The sequence below is a fragment of the Diachasmimorpha longicaudata genome, chromosome 1 (assembly GCF_034640455.1).
Source record: "Diachasmimorpha longicaudata isolate KC_UGA_2023 chromosome 1, iyDiaLong2, whole genome shotgun sequence".
Taxonomy (NCBI): domain Eukaryota; kingdom Metazoa; phylum Arthropoda; class Insecta; order Hymenoptera; family Braconidae; genus Diachasmimorpha; species Diachasmimorpha longicaudata.
In genome coordinates, this window is record NC_087225.1 from 496,762 (window position 1) to 517,054 (window position 20,293).

At 39.2% G+C, this 20,293-nt stretch overlaps 1 protein-coding gene across 3 annotated transcripts in view; it reads left to right on the forward strand.

Annotated features, from left to right (window-relative positions):
• The window catches only part of Ten-a (Tenascin accessory), a 505,103-nt gene that overhangs the window by 172,434 nt on the left and 312,376 nt on the right, over positions 1-20,293 (forward strand). For all 3 annotated transcript variants that reach the window (XM_064132440.1, XM_064132430.1, XM_064132422.1), the window contains one exon: positions 12,979-13,031. The gene's annotated coding sequence lies outside the window, so the exon portion shown is untranslated. Of the gene's footprint in view, positions 1-12,978; positions 13,032-20,293 lie in introns of those variants that run through there.

Sequence of the window (20,293 nt, forward strand, 5' to 3'; positions counted from 1 at the left end):
GATGAACAATTGAAGAAAATATTTAACGCAAAAACTGTAAATCACTTCGTGGCAGAGTGATAAATGAAAGAATACAATTAGGAAGTGGAGTTGCCGGTGAGTGCAGAACAAGGACGAAAAGCTTTGTGTCAATCCAGCGTGACTGACAGAAAGAGAGGGCCTGTTGGCGGCAAAGGGAGGGGGGGAGGAAGGGTGAGTTGTAGGGTAGGGCCGAGATATCGACGAGTAGATACGAGCCTCGATGGTAATTGTTAGCCGATAAACTCGTGGAAAGGCTTGTTGAAGGATGGATGTGACGTCACTAAGACAGTTTCACCTATAATTGGATCGAGGGTGGATTAGGGGGGGGATGAAACATTGGGTTTCAAAATAAATCATTTGGGTTTGAATGCCGCACATTCTTGAGGGGTGAAAGACTGTTCGTGATAGTTTCCTTTCCTCATCTTGTGGATAGTTATCTACATCGTAATGGCTTTGATGATAGGTTTAGGTGATCTAAGTGCCCTCTGAGGGGTCGTGATGACCGCGCGATTGGTTTTGAGATTTTCCATTATTAAATTGTTCAAGTTAAGGGAAGACTGGGGTCAAATTTAGGGGTTTTTGGCAGTGTAAGGACGATTAGAACAGACAAATATTTTGATTCAGGTATTTTTTCTTTATTGTTGATGATTTGTTTTTTTTATTGTTGATACCCTGATATCGATTCCCTTTCAGATGTCCGTAAAAATTTCATCCATTTCGGAAATTTGACGCGTTGGAGAGGGGCAGGGGTCCGTAGGCCCTGGAGAGGATTGTTTTATGAGAATAAAAATTATTGTACAGATGGGCTGAAATTTACGAAACGTTTGAGAACGTTCGGTGTTACATGCAAAAAAGTATTGGACTGAGAAAGTGAATTTGATTGAGACAAAAAAAAATAATCCAGCTTAGAATGTAGACTGGGGAAATTTTCCAGCCGAGAATCTAATCTAATTGGAACAATATTACATTATCGTACGGAAAGGATCTAGGATTAAGAACCAACTCCTGCCTTTCGATCATAATTTTTCCCCAAAATAAAAAAATATAAAGTTGACGTTTTTTTTCATTTCTATACTATTTCTATTTTTAATGAAATAGTAAAATAAATCTCTAACTTGCGATTCTACCATAAAAATACTATTTATAATATTCTACATTGGATATCAGAATAACATTGGCCAAAAGCTGATGGAAATCCACTACAATTGTCCAGAAAATTCATCGACCTTTTATATTAACATTGTTCATCTGCGGAAAAACCAAAATTTCGTGACTCTCTACTATACAATGGAAGCAAATAAGGTTCTGGTCCCAGTGCTGTCATTTTCGCGGACTTTCTCATATCGGAAGAAATTCCGATATTTCTTTCCACTCGAATTATCCGATTATCTCCAATTCTCTTCACCAAATTCATCATAAGACTACGATAATTATGCAAAACTTCTCATCGCGTCTGAATAAATCCGAAAATGTTTGAAAAGTCGACAATAGCATATTGAATATTTTCTTACACCAGACGCTATTGAGAAAACTTTTAATGGCAAATTACCAATGCGTGAGAACAGTTATTTCAACTATCTGACGTAGCCAAATGAAATTTTGATGTTCAACGGCTGAAAATATCCAATTTTGTGAGGTCGTACCCTCGCCAACTGTACTTCGCGTGTCAAGCATCGGTGTCATTGTACCGGTAACTTTTAATTGCAGATTGCAACTGCGTTAGAAAAAAAAAATACCACGATTGCTTTTTCATGAAAATTCACCAGCCTCTGTACGTGTCACAATTCATCTCGTATATCATGAATGCCAGAAACGCTTTTTTTTTATTTAGTTGTGTGTATTTATATTTTTGTTTGTGATCCGCTACCACTAGAGGATATAAAAACAACGCAGTGGCTGTTATCCGATAGGGAGGATCAGTCGATTTTTTTTCTCCATTTATAGAGGAACATTCTATGCATCAATGGTTACCGAGCACATTGTCTACTGAGGTTAATGAATGAAGGAGATCTCGTTTTTTGCATGACAATTATAATGAACGAACAATTGAGTATTTATTTCATGGATAACCAGATTGAATCTATTATTCAACGGGGAGAGAAAAATGTGGGAAAACTCGAGTATTTGGCACTGACATCAGTGGAGAAATAGTCTCTCCCTGAATTATATCAGGGGGTGGGGGCCGAGCCTCCGGAAGAGCCCTCGAAGGGGGCTTGGCCCCCCTCCCCCTGAAAAGAAAGTAATAAACCAAATTAAAAAATGCTGAAAAGGTGGAGCCATAATAATTGCTTAATTTTATTCCAAATGGGTAGACCATTGCCCCTGCACTGATAATTACTAAAAGTGATAAATTTCCGATAAAAAAATGGCCTCATTCTTTTTTTTTATCTTTCATTTTATCAATCGCAACAACGAGATATGTGAATTTATAACAATTGTAACCATCAATATCACAATTATTTTAGTAATTTGTAAAACAATTTAAATGAAATACTAAAAAGAGGAACTGTGCCTTAAATAAAATTATAAAATATGGTCTTTCGTTGAAAGATCTTATATTATCTTAGGATTTGTCCTTTGAAATACATCATAACCGTTGAACAATATCTTCGTTGCGTTAGCATAATGCAACTGCCGGTTTACGCAACACTTACGGCAGTCTCCGTTAGGGGCGTGTAGAGTCTCGTTTTGCGGAGGATAGGTAGGCACTTATGGTCCTAGGAGTTATAACGTGTCTCGCTGAAGTCCAGAATCATTATATTTAACCTATTGTCGTCAAATTAGTCGCCGTACAGACGCTTCGTGTAGCTCAGTGACAGAAATTTGAAAAACGGGAAAAAATTATGTTTTACAAGAAGAAATTTCCTGAGAGCTTATCACACTGGGAAAGAAATTACTTCTGTCAAATATCGATTCCCTTGAAATTCTATTCTTCTCTCGAATCATTCAACGCCTATAAATTTAATACCAGTCGTCAGCTCAATGGACGAAGATAAATTAGTTCATTCATATGTTCGACATCAACAACTTTTTAAGTAACAATTTTTCCCCACCCGCCCCACACTCATCCCTCTCACCCTTCTTTGCCACAACCCCAGGCTCCCAGTGACTGAATTGCACTGATTGTATTCTCATGCAAAATATGTCGCCACGTAATAACCAAGCATGACTGGACGCAACACATATTCATTTTCGCCACGCTCATATACATTCACATTCCCCGTTATAATTACCATCAGCTGTTATTTAACTTTTTACATATTACGTTGATTAATTTCATTCTAAATCAACGCTGAATTATAAATTAAAAATCATGAAAAATATCTCATTAATCATTCACACCGAGCCAACGTCATAAATAATTATTTCATGATTTGTTGGGTGGGTGCATTGGCGAGAGGGTGGGAAGGAGGGTTGAGTTTCGCGTAGGCAGTTTCAACCCGATAATACATTAAAATGAAGTGAATGCCAGCCGATGCCGATGCAATTAGGACAATTCATATTGGATTTCGTTCGTGGAGGGTTACAAATTCATTTTCGTATATCAGCATTTTGGGTACGTCAATCTACCCCTTTTCCCTCTTCACATCCCCGCACGCTCTTCACCGAGTGACGAGCCACCAACACCTCTCCATCCACTGTTTTTCGATGATGAACATAGCTATTCGTTGTGTTCGTTGTTGAACTCAATGCAGATGAAAACAGAGGGTGAACGCATGTGGGGGAATATTCCTTGAAATATTTAACAACCAATTTACGGGAAATTTTGATCGATTTTGGTTGTGGCCATAAAAAATTGATGTTTTTCCCATCCAGAATGTAAGGGATGAAATGGAAATGCAAATGAACGATCGGCAAAAGAGGGGATAATAATAAGAATAATGATGATGATGTCGTACAGTGAAAGTTGTTGTCGTATAAAATCTTTAATTAAAATTTGATTGTGATCATGAGATAGAATTTTTTGAAATTTAATGAATTTTGAAAATTTGGGGTGAAGTTTTAGGTATTTAAATAAAGCGTCACGAATTAAATTTTTTTTTAATCGACGGCTCAACAGTTTTCCAAATAAAAACTATGTCGGGGTCGAATTCCAATACAATGCAAATATTTAAACTTTACCGCGCCCTCGCCTTCAGTAATTGAACGATTGAAAATTTTTGCCAGTGATCCACATAAATCTGAAAACCGCATTTTGATATTTCAAAATCAAATTCAATGTAACAACATGTTTATTAAATTCCAATAAATATCTACTAGTACCTTGCTATTGCTCCAACAATTCGTCACGTGTGATAATAAAATTTGAAAGTTAATCAATCAGTTCTCGGCTCCAATTACCGCGTCATTTTTTGACAGTACTCATCTTTCTATGTTCACTTTCTCCACTCTGTAAAACTATCTGACAGCCTCAGAGGATCTCCAACTTGGATTTCTTTAATCAGTCACTCCTCTCCAGCAATGAGAAGAGTGGATGGATGTTGAAAATAGGGGAAGAGGGTAACAGACACGAACGGAACCGTGAAAGGTGTAAAGCAAAATGAATCGCGCAAGTGAGGCTGACAGGTGATTTTTTAATAATCGAGAATTCATGAAATATAGTCCTGCCGCCATTGGATTCCAGAATATACAGTTTTTTTCCTTTTTAATATAAAAATTACAGCGCGGAAATAATTAATTTCTTCAATTCCGTCGTAAAAATTTTTACGAGAATTTTTATCATCGTTATATCATGCTCAAGATAACACAGTAGCAGTAAATTTTTTACAACTCCGTTGTCATCAATGATAATGCTTTTTAATAGGCAGTTGAATTATTGGAATTTCCTGGGATTTAATCTTCATAAAAATTTGCTAAACATTTTCAACAATATTTTTCCAATTCATTATCATAATCTCCTTTAATTCCACAATTGTTGAGTAACGAAAAAAGGGGGATAATCAACACATCTTATAACTTTATGAATATCTTTGCATTTAAATGAGATTCTAATGCTCATTCATTTGATACTATAATCTCCCTCCCAAATCCAAATTTTATATTCTCAAATCGGTATAAACTCGATAAATGCGCATAATTCCGCACATTATGCTGACAGTATCCAAATTCAGTACAGAATACTCCCATTACTGGTATATTGCAGCCATTCACTCATTCACTATTCTAGCATTATTCCAAATGCAATTATCCCCACAACGTGAAATGAATGTTTTCCAAATATTGAGTTCTCATTCAACACTGAATTAAATCTCCCCCCTCCCTTACTCCCCTTTACCGAAAATCCACCGAAGCTACACCAGCCACCAAAATCCAAATTTACCACATTTGTAATTCAAAGTTAACACGAAAGACGAAAAAATAGTGAAGCAGATGAAACCATAGGTGGATCAATATTGCAATTTCCAAGTGGAAAGCTACCGCAGACAAAGTATCCAAAGTATCCAACCTACAGAGTGAAGAAAAACGAGTGGAAAAGTTTCATGGATTAGGCTCTTAGGACTGAAGAACCAAGAGCTCACAACTCCTAAATGGGATTTGTGCCATTACCCTTAAATTCTTCTCAGTTCGCCCCAGTTACCATCGACTAAAGGAGTAGCTGATTTTCTCTTTTTCCTCGTAGTCTCGTTCCGCTGAAGCAAATCAGGGATGAGTTCTTATCGCTGATGACCATAAATATCTTGAGAACATTAGTTGAGAAATATGTCTGGTTTCACAGGGGTATATAAAGGGTTACTTTCATAGGATTATTTCATCCGGAAGATCAAAAATTATTTGTTTTTATTCGGTTCAATGTTATGCTGTTGGTCCATCAATTTCTTGATTTTTTTTTATATTCATTCGAATTTGCGAGGTTATGATTTTGAATTCACTTTTAAATGAAGTAAAATCAGATATTTTTCTTTCAGTCAGTCAACTAGTGATATTGGTCACTAGGATTTCAATAAAGTTTGTTGCTGAATCCTCCCTAAAGAGGTTCTCATTCACCACCTCACCACCTTCTCAATCGCATCACCATTTGCAGTTTCTACACCTTCCCTCCTCCTCTTCACTCCCAAAAATTATCCCCCTTCATCACCCTCTCCCACCATAAAAATAATCAACTTATTTTCATTCTCAATCCTCCTCAGTCCAGACAAATGAATCCTCGAGTCGTTGAATTCGAAAAAGTCCCAATAAATCAATCCAACGATTGGGTTAACGGATGCCGAGAACGGAAATACTCTTGATCATCTCGATTGCCAGGAGCAGCAGTCGGTAAGTCCGGTGGCAATAGTAATTAAGTGTCGGGTGCTCTCTTCAAGGGGGAATACGTACTACTAAATTCGGAAACGAGGGTAGATGTAATTAGGATGAGTTGTGATGCCTCTGGCTAACCCCTTAGCTAGTCCCAGTACAATCTTCCTCTAGATCCCCTTTGAAGGTCGTCGAGCAGGTGGGGGGGGGGGGGTGGAGGGATGAGTGAAACACCGCCCCACCCCCCATCGTTGACGACCCATGTATATGTACCACTTTGGATAGCACTCGTGTGTATCTCCTCAGCTAAATCCTAATGTGGGGGGGGGGGTGAGGGGGCTTTGATTATTATCGTCGTCTAAACTTCGCTCTGATTGTTCCTATTGGATTTCAGCATTACCTGCTAATAACCCCCATGACTACAATATAATGTTAGTGCGCTTTAATTGTTACTGTTTCTATTCGTACACTGGCACTGTTACTATTCATCTGAATGATTACCATGGAATTAACGATCTTCGTGTTAGGTTTAATTTCACGTAATGCTTCTGAATGTCACAGTCATAAGTTCACTGTGATGTACACTTTGACGATATACACACATATCTTTCCGATACACTAATACTCAATTTGGTTAATTAGTTCTAGGTATAATGAACCATCACGAATTTAATGAACCATCTGACTTTAATCATCCGCATCGAATTTGATGCCACAATTTTCACGAAGAGGGAAAATGAGGTAATCGTTAAAAGGAATGAGTCACGACTTCGGAGTTTAAGTTGTGTCAGTAAAACTTGGGATTATGATGATGTGATGAGTTTTAGTCTAGTGAGATTAATTTTTGCTTTGGAATGGAATAAGGAATGTGGGAGGTCAGTGTTTGCATTGCTTAATTTTGATTGGTGATGATGCGGAATTATTTGAAATGTAGAAATACCTTGTTTGAGGTCTATGTCTGTTTTCCGAAATTAACTGTGGGAAACTGGAACAATAAATGGACTAAAAAAATTTTATAAATCTCAAATTTTGAGAGATTGTAGGTCTTAATGGTTCAAAATCAATAAACCAATTTAATTTGTTTTTTTTTTTCAAAATACTCTGAGACGGAATGCGAAGTCGTAGTTTGAAATAATGTGCAATACTTTTAAAAATAGATTGGGAGTTTTGTAGTTGGAACATTAAACAATATATTTTTTAAATGTTTCAATCACAACGCGAATGTCCAATCTCTCATTTTTGAAATCAAGTTGGTGTGTACCTATTCAAAAGCATCCAACCAATGGAGTTGGTCAAAATGACAGAAAAATCGCATCACCTCTGTCGGACGGCGTCAGTCACTGCTTGTTTTTCAAGTAATTTATACCACTCAGGCATTGGTATTGGCTGCAATCGCCTTCCCGGTGAGTTTGTATCAGTGAATAATTGGAATGCCTGGCCAGCATCCGTTGAAAATATACTCAGCGTAACTCACACTGAGCCAGTGTATGAAAAAAGAAGGGAAATCCCGGGTGTTCGCTCATACAAGACCGAGGGCGGGACTCGGGAGGGTGCAAATGACGTGTCGCTGAAGTCATTAGCAGGGATACCATGGGGCGCTTAATCCAGTTACGCAGAGCGTATCGCCCTCATGCTTATACGTGCTAACCTTATATTCTAATCGCTAAATGCCACCCCCTCCAAAGCTCTCTTGAATTGCCAGCGAGTTGGATGTTGGTGTTTGAGTGAAAAGCCAGTTTACGGAAATTCCATTGGCGTTGGATTAATTGTGTTAGGTAGATGGTGCTTTCTTCAGGGGTTTTTAGATTTGTTTGGTGGGAGTATTGATGTATCAAGTTTGGGTTATTAGGGGGGGTAACAGGCTTTTTCCTATCGTTGAAAGTTTACGATCTTCTGAGTGGATTATGAGAGGGGTTGGGAACATCTGGAGTCATAAGGGTCGCAGGGGACTGGAATCAATATGCAGTGGCTAAGATGACTGAGATCGATGGAGTTAATTCTATGGATCCTCGAATATAATATTCGATGGATCATGAGGGGACGTTGAGAAGGAAATATACATCTTCTTGGTTTAGTGTCTCTAGTCTTCTTGGTGGTGTTAGCTTATGAGTGCATTTGATAGACTGATAGAATGATTCATTTATTGTTGACAAATCGATTTGGTTTGGAAGTATTGACTTTCTCAGAGTCAACAGTAATCACAATTAATTCAATTACTAATCTTCTTTGGCGATATTCTCCCCAAGTATATTATTTATTGCTTGATATGACAGAGTTGATTGGTTCATTCAAATGACCATTCATTAATAGCTAACGAATCATGTTTGACTCGATACGCCATCTACTTGGCGCCAACTTCATCCACGTGCACTTCACGTGGCGAAATCGTCAACTATTTACAAATTATATATTCAACTGAATTCCCATGTCGTAACCTTATTACTCGTTAATTGTCAACGAATATTCGTTTGTTGATATTTGATTAAGGAACGATCAATAGAATTTCAAAATCCATGATTTATCTACCCCTAAATTCAAATGTGATCAAACCGTTGTTAGAACATCCCTTTTATTAATCCAGATTTTCATCAAAGACTGACCAAATATAAAAATCCCTTGAAATTACTTTCACCACGAATTGAAAAGACAACAGTTTCTCTTCTCTAATGAAGAAAAAATTGAAACTGCAAAAATACCCATCAACTTGTGGATAAAATTCTATTTTTTTCCCCAGAAGTGTCACATATTTTTTCTTTTCAATCATTGAATTGGATTTTCTTCCGGCGAAATTTACTACGATGTGCATTGGCCTCTAGAGTATCCCTGGAGTGTCTCACCGGATCTGGCAGAATAATTCAAGCGAGTTACTCACTCGGATATTCGGTCCAGGACTAGCGCAAGTTGCAATAGACACAACAGCAACCAGTTGGGAGCTCCGAGAAGATGTGGGAACTTGAACATCGAGACTAGACTTGTGAAAACCAGGGTAATTTCGATAATTGCGGGTTAATGTATTTAGCGAGTGGTGCGCACACAGAATAGAGAAGACTTCAGGTACGTGAGGTACCTGCAAATTAATTAAGCCAGTGGCTAAGAACGTCCATTCCCAAGGAGGTATATCCCCTGGGTTGTCCCACTGACTATCAGATATATTTAACAACGAGGTCTTAAAAAATAAGAAAAATCTGCAGAGGAGAAATCTTCATCATTTCTTTTACTCACATTTTTCTTCCCTGACCACGCGGTTCCACAAGATCTGCTCCACTTTCGCGCCTCATTTTTATTTCTCTTGCGTTTCTCTTGAAAGCGTTTATTCGGCCTTTTTATATCGTGGCAAAATCCGAGATTTTTCCGTCCACAACAAACCCTGAAGAGTCTTCGTCGCCAGCATAACCTCCACCGCATCTGCATTCCCGTTTTCAACGAGCCGCAAAGGAATTCCAATTTTAAACAAAAGTTTCGTGACGTCGGTAACCTCATCGCTTTCTCTCTATGCTTTCACTGTACTCTTTACTGTCGTCCAGATTCTCTTGGTCTGTTCAAGCACAGAACATTGCCTCTTTTACTCCTGTCCTTTATTCTAAAACAAATCCTCGAAAAGTTTCTGGAAAAGAAGAGATTTTTTACCTCTGGAAGATGGTTTAGTTCTCAAGTGCTTGGGTTGGGTTGGGAGTTATACACTTTCACATTGGTCTTTGTTTACACGTGATGTTTACTCGGGTGAGTATTTTGGATGAAATTGAGAGATGATAGAGCATGGAGGAGGGTGAAGAAAAATGGTGAAAGTACGGTGGCAACTAAATGTACATAAATGGTATGATAAACAAATATTAATCCATAAATCCTTTGGAAAGCAGTGGACGGCACGCCCTACGACCTCTGGGCAGAGACCACTGGATGCGTCTGTTACGTTATCGATAAAACATTGATCCTCCATTCGTGCCTGAAGCGCAATGTCTAGGATTGGTGATAATGATTACAGACAGCAGTCGCTCCCGTTGTCCATATACCACGACACTTGGAGGGGTGTACACTCGAAGCTACTTGGGTTGTCTCGTGGACTTGTCACGGCGATTACGTTTCATTTCCATCTATTTGCTGTCGATGGGCAATTCGAGTCAACAAAATACTGGAATACTCGATGAAAATGAAACTCAATCACGTCTGTCGTTCACTGCTTCTCCTTTAATCCCGGTATTTGTAGCCACTCAGCGCTGAATCAGATTCTCGGAACGACAAGTCGATGTTGTAAATCTTCTTCGCATTGGGGATGAATCGACGCCGGGGAGGAGATATGAAGTGGAAGTCTGAATTTTTTATTTTTGATGATCGACAACTTTTCGCTGAAGAAATCAGCAGCGAAGTGGTAGAGCGAAATGGGCTAACGTCTCTCCCAGTGCAGTTTTTGAGTGATATCTCCGAATCTAAGAGAGATAGCGGAATTTTTATCATAACATTTATTATAGCGCTCAATTTGCTCCACAAAAAAGGTTATGATAAAAATTTTGCCACCTTCCCCAGATTTTGAGATATTCATAAAAAAAACTGGCCAGCACCCACAAGTGACTTTTACCACTTGGTCACCGAATTCCTCTTTAGAAAATCAGCTCCGGCGAATCAGAACCACTTCGGACATTAGCTCCCCCAAATTCTTCGATTATTACCCCAATGTTGAAGCCTCATCATTCAATGTCGTCGCATCTCCCTCGACATTGAGAAGCATCATCCGTCCACACATCAAAGTGCGGATCGTCGCACGCCGAGGCGATGAATTGGCAAACTCAGGATGCATGGAAACAGTAATTATCATGCCAGGGGTCTCATCCCCAAGCCACCCGCGGTATACCACAATATATATATGACAAAGCAGAAGGACACTAGACAGAGATGGAATGAAAATGTCTGAAACAATGGTTGAAGGTGGCCTCAAGCAGCACTGGTGCAAAATTTACAATCTAATCCAACTAAGCAAATTACACCAACTTCTCGGTCGGATGGCCCTTGTCCCTATGACCGTTTCTGCATTCCCAGAAACTTAGATCAAAGGGATCTCTCGTCGGCATCCTTTCAAGTACATGTATCCACCACTATGTCTCCACCAATTGCCCTCTCTCCCACTCATCACATCATCGTGATAGAACGGCTTGTTAACTTTATATCTCATCCAGCATTCAACCTTCACCAATTAATAATACATTCTACAACTCGTGTATTTCAATTGAAGTGCGCATCATCATTTGCAATGTGAACCACTAAAATCTTACGATATCACTTCTCCGTTGGCCCAAGCACAAAATCTCCTTGACCAGACGAAGGAATGCACCGTGATTGTCTGGAATTTCCAATGCACTCTATCCATTTATTCCAAATATCAAGCCAACAGCATTAAATTTCAAACTAATTTCACCGGTGAGAATTCATCAGTTTCCTGATAGCCAAATAATTATACTGCTGTGAAAATTATCAAAAATATTATATCTTGAATAGCAGAAATATCAGAGATAACTCGGTTTGGAATGTACAATTTGAAGCTTCTGGTGGAGTACCTCATCAGCATTCAGATCAAGAATCTGTAGCCCCATGTTATTTGGAAATTACTTGGAACGTTGACATTCGACATTTTGGAATTGAGAAATGCTACTACCTCAAAGACACGACGAGAAGCCAGAATTGCCAGGAGAGCGATGAGAATGAGCACAGGGTAAAGGGTGGAGATGAAGGAGGCGCGGCGCCTGGTTGATTATCCAAGCGGTAAACAGGGGTGCATTGTTATCGATTGAGGCAACAATCTGCCTGATTCTCACCCCCTCTCCTCCTCCCCTACACCCCTCAAGTTTCCCTCCCCCTCCTCCTTCCGCCATATTGACGCAATACAGGTTCGCAGTTGCATAATGAATGGTTTGCTAATGACCCAACGGAGGTTGCGGAAACCACAGCGAGAGGTTGGCGGGACTCGGGGGCTCCAGCACTTCCGCCATCAAACATACAGGGTCGGCTGGAGGGGGTGGGGGTTTATATGGTTTATCCGCCCACTTCCCTAATGGTCACGGGGTTTCAGCGAATTATTCGGAATTTTAATGTTTCAGCTTCTCATGTTTTTATTATTTTAGTATTTCGGTCTGTGCGTCCGGTGGACGAAGGTGACTTTAGGAGTTGTTAATGCGTTGAGCAGATTTGGAAACTTGTAGTCGGATTTTTTTGAATTTCAGAGGTCACAGAAGTTTCAGGGAAATGAAAAAACAATGATTTTTCTCCTGGTAAATCGCGTTCTAAAAATTGATAGTCGATTGTCGATGAAAATATATTTTTTTTTACCTTTACCGATTCAATTTTGAAGAAAGTTTTTTTTACTGAGAGTCATTCACATGTCACCTCAGACGTTAAATTGCAATCGATGATCTCTCAAACGTAATTCACTAACAAAATAGTAAATCCAGAGGAGTTGGCTTATCTTTCAGTCAGTTTTTGAGCAATATCTCCGAATCTAAGAGAGATAACGAAAATTTTGTAATAACATTTGTTGTAGCATTTAAGTTTCTCCATAAAAAAGGTTATAATAAAAATTCTGCTACCTGCCATAGGTTCCGAGATATTCACGATTGGATTTCTCTAATTTCCTACTTGTCACTTACCCAACCATAATTGTCAATTTTTCACTATTTTCTCGATAGGTCCGACTCCTATAAATCCATATTAATGTGACTTTTTATTCTTCTGTTTCAGTTCTGCCAACTACCCGGAGCCCGATCGGCTGACCACTGCCCTGACGCGTCACTGTGAGTAACACAAAAAAATCATCCCAAAGTACTTTTGAATGAATGGAATCGAGATTGTGATACTCTCATAAAGACGGAATGAATGTTTTCAATGGGTGATTATAAACGCGAAGTAACGTGGCTCGTTAACTGCAGAAGTCTTGTAAAAGTTGAGGGAAGCAGTAACGTTAAAGTTTTCCATTGAAGAAGAATGAGTAGTACCACAATCCTCGTGCCGGTATACTAAACTCCCTCGCAACCGTATCTCTAAAGTTGGTTTTTCCTTCTAATGAAAACGCTGATGGCGATGACCGTGCCCTCTTTTGAGGGACTTTCAAGGGACTTATATACTTGTAGAAAAGCGGCTTTACTGTGCAACTCAATATAAAGGATTGTACTCTTTGACATTCAAATTGCAGAAGTCTTCGAATAATTTGTTCTTTATCCCTCTCGTAGACAATATTTTTTTTACTCTGATCCTAATTTATTATAAATTGTAATTAAAAGGATGGTGAGATAAGTTTTAAACAGAGTCTGGTGAAAGTTGAGAGCTCGACTGTGCATAAAACGTGATACTTTCAGGCATTCTCTTTCATTGTTTCCACAGAGAGTCTTTCAGAAAGGGGTTTGCATAAGCGTATCTCCGGTAAACGGATGAGAGAAAAGTACATAACTGGGATGGCTTCTGCTTCATTGCCATCCTGTGATTAAACATACTTTTGTGTACTGAGTCAGTAGAGTATAAAGTGTACAGGGAAAAATGTATTACTGAGTACAGAAGATTATTTGATTTTAGATATTTTTGGTTGTTGAGGATGAATCTTGGATGTGTTGAGTAAACAGTGAAATTGATTTATTGCACTTCGGGGGTGGCAAGAATATTTTGGAACTTTAGGTGTTGCATTATAGCAAAATATGGAGGGGAAGTTAAGGGTAATTTTATTGGTTGATGTCAATAAAATCATCGATGCTGTTTATATTGGACTCGATAGTCGAGTCGAGTTGTTAATGTTAATGATTATGAAAGAATTTCAATTGAAGCTCTTTGATTATGAAAAAAATTGCATTTCCCTGCAGGATTCAGTAACCGGAGATCAGTCACTCTTGAATATTGGAGAGGTTTTAATTAATGTCTAGAAATCGAGGGAAGATGGCAAAATTTTTGTTAGAACCTCTTTTGTCGGGGGATTTGAGAACTACGATAAATGTCTTGACAAAAAATTTGATTTCCCTCTTATATTTGGAGATGCTGAGCTCACAATGCCCACAATAAATTTTCACATCATCCAAAAGTGATACATTCAATTTAACTATTAAAATTCGATGAAACCTTGCGGAAATACGAACCCATATACGATCCATTTCACCCCTCAGTTACATCAATGAATCATTGCATTGGCCTCATTCAACAAGACCGACTCGTAGAGTTAAAAAATGCTCATTGCATTTACCCAAATTTTCTCTGAACGTCCACCCTCCCCAACCAGGTAACCTTACCTCACCAATGTACACCACAACGTTCCCTCTAAACTGAAAACATAATTTTATTATGTTGAAAGTGAATGAAAATGCCCAGAGCAAATATTTCAGAACTGGCTTTACATCGGCAGTTAATTTAGATCGTAATACCCCATCCCAACGTCGCTAAAATCCGTCTCCTCACCGAACTCTCGGTGTACGGTTGACGCACCACGCGAAGCGGATTTATCGACCATTTGCCAAATGAAGATGAAACTACCCCGTACTATATGCTAGTGGATGTCATCCTGGATCTGTGCACAGTGGGCAATGCCGACCGGGTTTTCTTCCTTGCCTCCCTACATCCTGGCATTCGTGCCCGTAATATCTATATATTCCAGCTCATACGTACTTAGCTGGCTCTCTCCTCCCTCCACCACCATAACCCCGCACCCCCTCCTCGTATGGCTTAACATGTAAACCAACCCCACGAGACCACGAGCCAACCAACGACCAACTTCCAGACGTTTGTATCTCATTAATTTATGTTCGTCAACGCATGAAATTACCTTGACAAGCGTAATTCCTGATGTTGTATTGTTGTACGAGCAAATAGTGCATTTGGATTATTTATGATTAGAATAGAATCACAAGTTTGATTGTTTGTTGGGAATTTTTACGCAGGCATTCCATCTCGTAATGAATTGTCAAATATTTAGCGGTGAATAGTGAGTACTGGGGTATTACTGGATTTCATTTAATTAAAGTTGCGGAATTGTCTCGTCATGATGTGAAATTCCACTGGTGATATGAAATTCTGATAATACCATTTGCCCCTTCTGATGGTTATTCAGCATTCGATGAAGGTGAAACGAAAAAAGTATTGAAATATTTGGGAAGATCTTCGCAGTAAGTTTTTTGTAGATTGTCAAGTTTTCTAATTCATTGGTGGGTCGATTAAAAATCCCCTTGGGTTTTTTAAAGCCTAGGATATATTTTTATTTTAACATTTGAGCTTTTGCACATGATTTCTATTAAAACTTAGGGATTTTTAAAATAGCACGATCACAATGCTTCCATTGAAACGTAAAAGCCAGAAATTCCATTTGATGAAAATATCTGGTATTCGACAAAAATTTTCCACAGCGCATGAAACAATTTTGAAGCCGTAGAAGAGGAGCAGTTCCCTTTCAGCCAGGAACTTGACAAAAAGGTCGTGGATGTCGGTAGTAACATCGGAGGGCTGGGCGTTGAGGTTTTATTAAAAAAAAAATCAATAACCCAGCATCAAAGTTTTGATCATGAAATTAAAAGCATTCCATACCGATGGCTATGATGGCAACACACTAGTACTAGTATTGGAATCTATGGGATAATAAAACATACCGAGCTTTCAGACCTAATGGTATTATCACTGAGAACAATGGGATTGCGATTTTTAAAATTAATTTTCACTGCATCGCAGCTCAATCAATGGTACTAAAATTCATTTCAATCATGACACGTGGGAGCAATTTTACAAAACGTACCAACAATTCACTCTATTCAAAATATTCTTCAGTCCGTCGAATAATTGTACTGAAAAATCTCATTATAAATTTCGTTCTCCCTTCACATGTTAATGTGATTTTCAACAGCAAAACTTTCCCCATTATCCAGTTTCTGCAGAAATATCCAGTAAAAATTGCGAGACTCGCATTTCACTCATCGATTAATTTTCAACAATGTTAATATATAACAATGACTTCTATTTTCAATTTCTTTTCTTAAACTGTTCGCATAATTGTATTACTACACCGAAAATAATTTTTTTTTGTATTTTGTTATCGTGTTTTTTTTACTAGGGCTGATCGGTAAATAATGTTATTTTATTTCTGGATGAAGGGGTTTTTATATTAAGTTATTTTAGTGCAGGTTATTTTAATCAGATTTGTTTTATCGGAAGTTTATTTGTCGAAGTTATACACACATGGACCGCAAATTCCATCACTTTCCTCCAGGATTACGAATAAGATACGTGATTTTTATTGACTATTTCTCTCCCTGTGAATTTTTCACCAGCAAAATACAGGTCATGTGCTAGGCATTGGAGAATGAGAGGAGGTAGAGAAGAAGGAATCGAAAAAAAGGTAATGCGAAGGAATCCGATAGTTGATTCATCGAAAGCACAGTTAACGAGCTAAATCGAGATTCGATGGGCCATACCCGAGGACGATGATGTGCACAGGGTTCACGATGTCGTTCTGAGAATTTCAAGAGGGATAACGACTTACGTGAGGTTTTTCCATCGCCCGAGATCACCCAGAAATGGGTATCTCAATGATGTCGAAACGATGTTGCTTCACCAGAATATAACATTTTTGTCCATGCCACTCGGTTACCCACCGATCTCCACCCAAAAGAGTGGAAAAAAAGCCCCCAACATGTGGACACACTGGAAAAAAAATGGAAAAATTCAATCGATGAGAGTTGATCGTTAGGGTTTTGGTAACAAACGGTGAATTGTCCATGGGGTCAGCGAAACAAGGAGACACGTGGTTAATTGAATTCCTGTCGGCGTTTACTATCGCGTTTGAAAATCGAACGAGCGTTTGGCCATTCACTGGTGCGAAAGAGCAGTTTCGACTTGGATATAAAACCATTGAAGCCCATGTGCTGAGGCCCAAGGCCCTAGTACCCGTAGAGGTGATCGTTGGTCCTTTTTAACAACTATTGTATACCTCTATGTACTGTGCGTTTATATACCAGTCTTCACTCACTTCATTCCATGGTAACACTCATGGTAACTTTCCCACGTGCTTTCATCCCATGGACGGGGTGTATGAACCATAGGACACACCTATGTTCCAAGTTGTGTCAGTGGTTGGTGTGTAGTGGCCAAGCTAGCCCCTAGTTCAACCACAGTGGAAGGACTTATTACACCCAAGGGAATTACCATATAAATTATCGTGTGATGCACACCGTCAGTGCAATATATACCACAAGCTACCTCTCTTCACATTTCTGTATCGTAGGTCGGCCTTTGTCGAGGCTTTGGTTATGATTAATCGAGCGTAGTGTATCGGAATGTTCGATCCTGCGGAAATGCATCAGTGGATTTTCCCCGGTGTAATTTTTTTTTTCACTTCTCCCCTTCCCTCACCCGTCACCTCATCCTCTTCACCAAAATTACGTCATCAAACTTGCCGATGGAAATTCTCCATGGGAGCTGTATTATATCCTCCCACATCAAATCCCGTGGTATACCTCAATTGCATCGTGTGGTCACTCACCACTGTCTCTCCATTGTCATCAAATTATTCATCATGCCCACCACCTCGTTTATCCTACTGCAGTGGAGTTCAACTTGTAAAATACGAATTCAGGATATACAGGGGATTTTCCCGAGTACATTACCATCAGATGGTACATTCCGAGATCGTACTTAGTGATAGTCTCTCTTTTGGGTAAAAGGAAAAATATGATCTTTACTCCGGGGACCGCAAGTTGGGTCTTATGTCCTTCGGATGAGTTTATTTCGTACCTCAAGAGAAAATGAATACAGGACGGTGTAGTTGTACTCAGTAAATAATTTTAAGTTCATCGAAATTGAAAATGAAAAATCTAAGCAATTCCGCTAGCGGGAAATATTCGCTCAATTGTCACTCTATTGACAAATGTTTCCTCTTGATCAGTTCAAGTCCTTTTTCCTTGGTAGCAACATCATTGTCTAAATCTATACAGCAATCAGGTGTGAGATACTCGAGACTATTTAACTGTGAAACATTTTCAATAATTTAAGACAACAGTAAATCACTGTTAACAATGTAATAAAAATGAAAAAAGGTTGCGAAGAAATATGTAATAAATTGAGACGTAATAAAATACATAAACAGATACTAAATTAATTCGAGTGAATTTAATTATTCGCTCAACGGTATCGAGCATGTACGGAATCACACCTCCGACAACAGGACACCCTCATTCGTCCCTAAAAGAGCTCCATATTTTTTCTCAAAAACCTCCATAATTATAAATCTAAAATCCGAAATAATAATTCCTCGAAAATATAGCCACATACATGTAATATTTTTATTCTATTTAATCTAGACATACCTCAGGCTTTCATCTTCCGTCCATTACGATAATATTACTGGGCAATAAAAGTGAGATAACTTTAAACCTTTTGATCCTCCCTTGCTCCCTCCATTTTTCGCAATGTTGCCAGTGGATACCACTTGACATTGCCCTCTAGGTGTTCAACCCCTATCTCCCTCTCGTCCAACTCTTCACCAGAATTGGCGCGAACCCAATGAATATGCAGAAGTCTTTTCTACAAGCATAACCGTGTGCCCACACCGAACTTCTATGTTCCATGCATTCAGATGTCCTTCTTACCGTTTAACTGTTCCCCAACCCTCCCTCTCCCTCACCATCTACCTCACTCCACTCCCTTTGATATTGGTGAGAAAACGGCCTAGAGATATTCAACAGTATACTGCCAACATTCACAGGCTTCTTCCACCATTATATTCACCATTTAAAAATCACATTTTTACCTCCAACACTTTTCTTCAGGGATATGATTCTAACGTTGGTAAACGTGCTCTATGCAAATCTCGAGTGATACCCGTGGGGACACGTAGAAGGCATTGTCGTGGCTTTAGTAGACATACTTGTCCTCTGACTTTCTGACATAACGAAAGCTCTTCCTCCCCCTCCCCCTCCACCACTACCGCCCACCCTCCCGCTTACCAAGAGCCGTTGTCTTATCACAATTTCTTGTGGTTAATTTTTTTTTTACCACCCAAAGCTTTTGCACTTCCCTTCAACAATCCACTTCGTTAAAAGAAACTGACGGAAAAAAAAAGTTGCTCACCTCCTCTCCCTTCTGGCCCTCTCTTACTTTTTTCATTATTACATGAAAGTGAAGAAAGAAGAGGGAGAACTGACAAGCCCTCCTTCACTATTCTGATGACGGCAGTGGGGAGATAAAAGGAGAAAGGCATTCTCCACCGCGTAATACATTTATTCGTCCACGAGAAGCCAATACCGCCGACGTTTTGGCTTCCTCCCTTGCTGCGCATTTTGCCCACCGGTTCTGCGATGGGGTGAGGGAGGTGGTAGTGGTGGTGGTGGTGGAGCCGGAACCTATATTAGAAAACTTTTCCACGCGTCGCACCATGCCCTTCTCACAAAACCCAAACCCCTTGACTCGAAAGAAGCAATCTCTCGGCAATAATATACACGTGCTACCGACCTCGATAATAACGGTAATTCTTTTTTCCGGGAGTTTTCGCTGTTTTCCTCTAGCAGGAGCTTCTTCACGTTTCGTCCCTTGCGTTTCTTGGATTTTTTAAGACGTCTTTCTCATATCGCTGGAGGATTAATGCGCTGATAGGATTCAGTTACTCTGAGGGAATTCGATGACCGTTGATGACGGCGACAGTTGAATATGGACAACTCAATATTTGTTAGTAAGGAGGAGTGGGACTATATTCGCAGCTCGATCAATACGATTCGAGCAATTTTTTTTTATAGTGAATAGGGCGGTCGCGATGTCAGGATTCAGGGAAATATGTCATTTGTTGATAGTTAATGAATGACTAGGTGGGGCTATTGATCGATTTAGTACTCGTTCGAGTTTTTAGGTGAATCTGTCAAGTGAAAGAGGTTAGAGTAGTAGTAGACTCTCTAGTAATTTTCTCATATATGTGAAATGCTGATAAAAATCAATGGTAATTTATCCGATTTTGACGCCGCCATATTGGCTGAGATCGGCACCAAGTAGATGACGTATTGAGTCAAGCATGATTCGTTAACTATTAACGAATAGGCGTTTGAGT